The sequence below is a fragment of the Pteropus medius genome, unplaced genomic scaffold, assembly GCF_902729225.1.
Source record: "Pteropus medius unplaced genomic scaffold, Ma_sr-lr_union100, whole genome shotgun sequence".
NCBI classification, from domain to species: Eukaryota; Metazoa; Chordata; class Mammalia; order Chiroptera; family Pteropodidae; genus Pteropus; species Pteropus medius.
Window position 1 is genome coordinate 170443 of NW_024345916.1, and position 6719 is coordinate 177161.

At 35.0% G+C, this 6719-nt stretch overlaps 1 pseudogene; it reads left to right on the top strand.

The window, feature by feature from the left end:
* Positions 1-200: 200 nt before the first annotated feature.
* LOC120612380 (uncharacterized) lies at positions 201-316 on the top strand (annotated as a pseudogene).
* Positions 317-6719: the final 6403 nt, after the last annotated feature.

The window sequence follows — 6719 nt, forward strand, 5'->3', positions numbered from 1 at the left end:
ATTTTATTATATCCAGAATATGCATTCAACCATTGATGGTCATTTCAGGAAGTTCTAATCCTGAGCTATTATGAATAATACTGTGGAGAACATTCTTAAACATACCTTTTTTGGACGTGGTTACATAGTGTAATGGTTAGCATGTGTGCTTTATATGCAGAAGGTCCTGGGTTCACGCCCCAGTGGAGCCATGGTCCATGGTCTACAGCCATGCCACCCTGAACAAGCCCAGTGTCTGATCTCAGAAGCTAAGCAGGGTTGGGCCTGGTTAGTACTTGGATGGAAGACCACCTAGGAAGACCAGGTGCTGTAGGCATAAAAAACAAAAAAGAAATGCTTTTCGGTGAGTGTATGTATACATTTCTGTTTAATATATACCTGGGAGTGGAATTACTGGGTGATGGGCTGTGCATGTATTCAGTTTTAGTATATATTTCTCAGTTTTCTAAAATGTTTATAAGGAGTCACCATTTTAATGTGTACCATAATAATGAATTACCCTAATGGTCTAATGACCTGAGAATGTTAATGAATTTCTCAAAATACCTAAATTATACCAAATAATTTATACTTGATACAGCAGGTCTGTTGTTATTTAATATACAAGAGGAAAATAAAAGCAAAAGTGTTTGTTCTTGTTATTGACACAGTAGTAGTGTGCACTTATCAGGTTATTACTCCTCTGAAGAAATGCAAGTCTTAGGTAATCATAAATAGTACGTTGAGTTTATAAATAGAATGCTTAGTTGTAGAAAATCCATGATTTAAATTTCTAATTGAATTAAATTTTTTTTGTTATTATCTTATTTAGGTACATAGGTATTTCCTCATATTCAGTCGTCTCCATGAAGAATTACCAAATCCAGATAGCATAGGCATTGCCTTCCACTGCCTTCGCTTGGATTATTTGCTGGTTTCCTTCTCCTGTGTCCCTAACAGCTTGGCATAGAATATCATGGGTAGTATTGACCAGGGTGAAGAGAATGGCAATATAAATAGCCTCCTCTCACCTACCCCCACTTGTCATCAAAGCATCACCACTGATCCTTATCCTATTTTCTCAAAAGACTTACCCTAACACACATGCTTAGTTTTGCCTTTTCCTATAAAAAGCAGGAAAGCAAAGAAGGTAACTTTTAACTTATGATCAATTTCTACCAGAAATCAAGCAACTTAGTAAAACCTAGAACAGGATTTTTCAATCTCAGCGTTATTAGCGTTTGGACCAGTTAATTCTTTGTTGAGAGACTATCCTGTGCATCGTGTGAAGTTTAGCAGCATCCTGGCTATAGCTACTAGATGCTAGTAGCACCCCCCACCTTGTGACAACACAAAAATGTCTCCAGACATTGCCAAATGTCCCCTGAGGGGCAAAATCACCTTCTTTTGAGAACCACTACGTTAGAACATCTAGGTTTTCACTTTTAGGATAGGGTACTGGAGGAAAGACTAAAACTGAATCTCTGTAGGAGTAAAAATGTGATGTCGGTGGAAAAAGACAAAGAAACAAGGTAATTTGGAGAGAACAGGCCCAGGATTAAAATGTATTTTCCAGAAAGTCAGATCCTAAAGGTGTCTCTTGACCTTTACATCTGCTGATCCCTTCACCCACTGAGATCCCAGTCCAGTTCTTAACAACTACTTGCTCACTGCTTTTCACCCAGAGATCTTAGCCGCACCCATTTAAAAATAGATCAAGTAACTATGTCATTACTATGTACATCTTTTAACAAGTATGCTATTTTTAAAAAATTGTTTCTTTTGTGGTTAAATATATAAAATTTACTATTTCAAACATTTTTTAAGTGTTCTGTTCAGTGGTATTAGGGACATTGATATTGTTGTGTAGCCATCACCGCTTTCTCCAGAACTTTTTTATCATCCCAAACTGAAACACTGTATCCATTAAACAACTCCCCATTCTTCTCTCCCTACTGCTCCTGGTAACCAATATTCTACTTTCTACTTCTGTGAATTTGACTACTCTAGGTACCTCATATAAGTGGAACCATAAAGTATATGTCCTTTTGCATCTAATTTATTTCACTTAGTATAATGCTTTCAAGGTTCATCCATGTTGTAGTATCTATCAAAACTTCATTCCTTGTTAAGGCTGAATAATATTCTATTGTATATGTGCCACATTTTGTTTATTCATTTGTCTAATGAGTTGCTTCCACTTTATGGTTATTGTGAATAATGCTGCTATGAACAGGGGTGTACAAATACCTGTTTGGCCCCTAATAAGCATGTCCTTTTAAGTGTACGGGTCTATATATTGAGAACTGAAACAAGGAAAGCGGTATAATACAAATGCACATATAAAAACAATATATAATATAGAAATGTAACATGAACAAAGCAGACCAACACTATTTTACTAGATCTTTACATATGTTATTTTCCCATCACTTCTATGGGGTAGGTATTGATAGTCCAGGGTAGTGGACTGGTAACACAGGTATCTCATTGAAGATAATAGACATATAAGATACAATATTTTATTTATGAAACTTCATATCTTATGTATGATGTAGTGAGTTGGAAAATAATATAGTCCATGGCTGTTCCCTTTCAATTCCACATTATCTAGTATGTTTCTTTCTTTTGTTTACTTTATATGAGTAGCACTTGTTTGTCACTGACATGGAGTTGGTAGTGGACTAGATTTGCCTGAAAAAATTTTTTAGTGAGATTGAGAGGTTTTTATTGGGGATTGGGAGTGGAAGGAGAGAGAGTCTCAGGAAGGATGTATCTAGTGATGGAAGATGAAACTGCTGTTAAGGCAGCCAAAGATCCTCTGACTACTAAGGGAAAATATGGTGGGCTCCAAATTGTTTGGTTATGCAAATATCTTCTAATAAGTTTGTTCCTTTTATTGTGCCTATAAAAGGTACCATTAACTTTATATTTATGTCATTGATAGACTTATAGGATCTGTAGTAGGGTGTAGTAGTATGGTTAAGATAAGGAGAGATAACCAAGGTAATTATTTCAGAAGCATTTATTTGATATATTACTCAGAATAGGGCATGTCGTATAAGCTTAATAGTGTCAGGTTTAGATATGCAGTTGAAATATACATATAATAGTGGCTCTTACAAAATTTGGTCTGTATTATAAACATACAGACCAAATTTTAATATATAGATATTATATATTAAGATAAGGAAAAAAGTTAAAAAGGAAAAAAGATATTATATATATAGATAAGGAAAAAAGTTAAAAATTAAGTAATACAATAACTTCTAGCAATTGGAGGCATCAGAGTTTGAACCCTAATCTAAGTAGTTCTAAGGACTATGTTTTTTCCACTACATCATTCTGCTTTGCCCTTAAAAGTAATCAGAAAATACTGGGATGAATCTTTATACCTTTATTTGAAGGTCATTTAAAAAATTATGAGCCTGCCTAAGGATAGCAAAATTGTGTACTATTGCAAGATAATTGTAGAGCTCACTCTAAGGAAGCAGAGGTAATGTCCGGTAATATTTTTAGCTTCCTATTTCTGCCCACTGTTGTCCAAATGTTTCACTCAGTGTTATACAGAATATGAACTATTGTTACAGAAGCTATTTTGTAAAGTTGATTTATTGTATAGGCTTTTTATATGACTTTTGGCCAGAATACTAAGCTTATTTTTTTTAAAATGTGACCTAGCATTAGGTTTTATGTTATTCAAATGTTGCAGAATTTTGGAATTTTTTGTTCCTATCCATCCTTCACATTGCTACCAGTGTTATTTTTCTCAAATTACAAATGTGAATATGAGATTCCTTTGCTCCTCAGTGATTATAATATAAAGTCCAAACTCCTAAGGATTACATAACATATCTTTCACAGCAGGATTCAACTTTTTCTACACTTTGTTACCTTTGCACATGATTCTTCCTCTCTCTGGAACTCTGGAATAACCTTTTCCCTTCTTTACCTGGCAAACTTCTAACATTACAGAGCGAGCCAGCTTAAATTTTAGCTCCTATGTAAAGTTTTCCATGATGTTACATACTGCTATTTTTGAATCCATAATACCATATAATTATTTGTTTACAATCTATTACAGTGGGAGCTCCTAGAAGACAGAAACCATATCATCATTATCTCAGTATCTCTAGCAGCTAACATAGTAAAAGGTTTTTCAGTAGAACTTATAAACATCTGCTTGTGGTCAGCCCTGACTTCGCTTGATGTTTCATACCTTCTGCTCCTAGAACTGTAATACAATAGACAACTCAGTAAGTATTTGATAAGGATAATGGAAAAGGAGAAAAAATTACATTTCATGTGTATGTTTAAGAAGAAAGATCCATGTATAAATCATTTAAGAAAAACTTTCAGGGAAATAGTATTTCAATACTGAAAGGGTTGTAATTATCAGAAAACCTTCCCCCACCCCCGTCTTTGGAGACTAGCTACCATGCTTGTCTTTGCATATGCTTCTTCTCTGCTCTAGAATGCCTTTTTTCTTTTCCTGACAAATTTTTATTCATACTGCAAGATCCACTTTATACTTCAGCCCACATCCAGAGCCTTCTCTGATACCCCCAGTGCATAGTCAATAACCCCTCCCTCTATACAGTCTGTGCCTGTGGTATGTATTTCTGTTTTTGTATCTACCATTCCTTATTATAATTTATTTGCTTACATATTTTTCTGTGACTGTCTAGGGGAAATTAATCAGGTCATCATCATGTCTGTATCTCTAGTAATTTATAGTAAAGATTTTTGCAATTGAACTTAAAAATATCTGCTTGTGGTCAGTACAAATTTAGCCTGGTGTTTCATGCCATCTGTTTCTAGAACTTCAATGTGGGACCTAAAACAAGAGAGATACTCAGTGAATATTCCAATAGTGATACAATGGAAAAGGAGCAGGGAGAATTGCATTTCAAGTACCCTGTTTAAGAAGAAGGGACCACATATGAATCATTTTAAAAATTTTCAGGAAAACTGATATTTTAATCCTGAAAGTTTTAAATTTATCTGGAAAAATCATTTTCTGAGCATAGCATATTCTATGGTTGTAGGAGTGCTAGATAAAATGCTGTACCATATAATTAATCAGAAAAATGGAAGTTACTTGAGATATTTTAAGGAGGGATTAATACAGGAACTCAGATAAAATTGTTGGAAAGGCTAGAGGGACAAAATGAGGTAATGTTGCCCAGAGATGAGGAACTAACTATAGGAAACTGCTTTTTCCCCTGGAGCCTGTGTTTGCAGAGTTCAACTCATGCAAGGACCCTTACTGCCCATGACTTAAGGGAATTGTGCTCTCTGCCCTCATTCACCTGATGCAGCCACTACAAGGAGGCCATATTTAGCTACTCAGGTGCCACAGGAACCTACTGTTAAAAGAGGGTGCAAAAATCTGCTGGTGCCATCACTGCCCGAGCTAGAAGATAGTTACTATTTTCCTTTCACTTCCAATCTCTGCATATGCCCACAATTGACAGAACCCTAAAAAGGAAGCTTGCTGGAAAGGAGGCCTGAGGAAATTTCTAGATTTCCCATCTTCTGCAATACGGTAAGAGGGTGGGGAATGAATGATGCTGAATGCTTCACAATATCTATAACGACATTATAAACATAGCTTACAAAAGAAATAAATTAATTGTAGCGGCTGCCAAAGTTCTGCCTAGATGGGAATTTTAAGACAGAAGAGTTTCTGTCTCATGCTTTTATATATTTAATACAATAAATAAGAGCTTTTTAAAACCAATGTCTAGAATCGGTTCTGCTTTTGGAGTATTAAGTGATGTTATTTAAACTTTCAACCTTAGTTTTCTTACTAGTAAATTAGAAAAACTACCTGATTTGGCAGTCTTTCAAACATACAGATGTAGAAGGATCTTTAAGATTATTAGGGGAAAAAAATTATGCATGTGTACATACAAATGTGTGTGTGTGTTAATGTATAGTATATTGTACACCAAAAAATAGTTTGTGAAAATGGAATTTTCTTTTTTGTTACCCACTGACTGTATGATTTTGGTAGTATATTTGCCAAAAGCTGAAATACAGCTCCACTAACCTTCATTAGGAATTGGCACTGTGCTGTGAACTAGAAACACAAAGATGCATATTATGCACCCAAATTCAGTAAATACTTATTAAATATCTATCTGTCAGGTACTGGGTCTACCAATATGAATAAGGCCAGATGTTTTCCTATGAGGTGCTCATAATCCATGAGGAAAGACTGATAAGCAAATAATTGCAAGATTGTGGTGAGTGTGTTGATAAGAAATTGGAAGTAAAACTAAAATATTGAATGATGAAATTTTAAAATTTAATTGACAATGAGAAAGTTGGAGTTTACTTAAAATTAAGAAGATGCCATGTCTAGGGGGAAAATACTGGCTCCAGAATGAAAAACATCTCAGGCAATTAGAATTAAAGGGTTTTGGTCTTTAAATGTGTGTAAAATGCTCACTTTAGGAAATACTGAAAAGTATTTTTTTTAATTTTTTAATTTATTGGGGTAACATTGGTTAATACAATTATATAATTTTCAGGTGTACATTACAATTTGACATCTATATATTCTATTGTGTGATTACCACCCAAAGTCTAGTTTCCTTCAGCTACCATATATCCCCTTCACCCTACCCCTACCCCACTACATTTGACTCCCTTTATCCCGTCTACCTATCCCCTCCTCCCCACCCCTACCCTCTGGTAATCATCAGTCCATTGTCCATGTCCCCAGTCTCTGT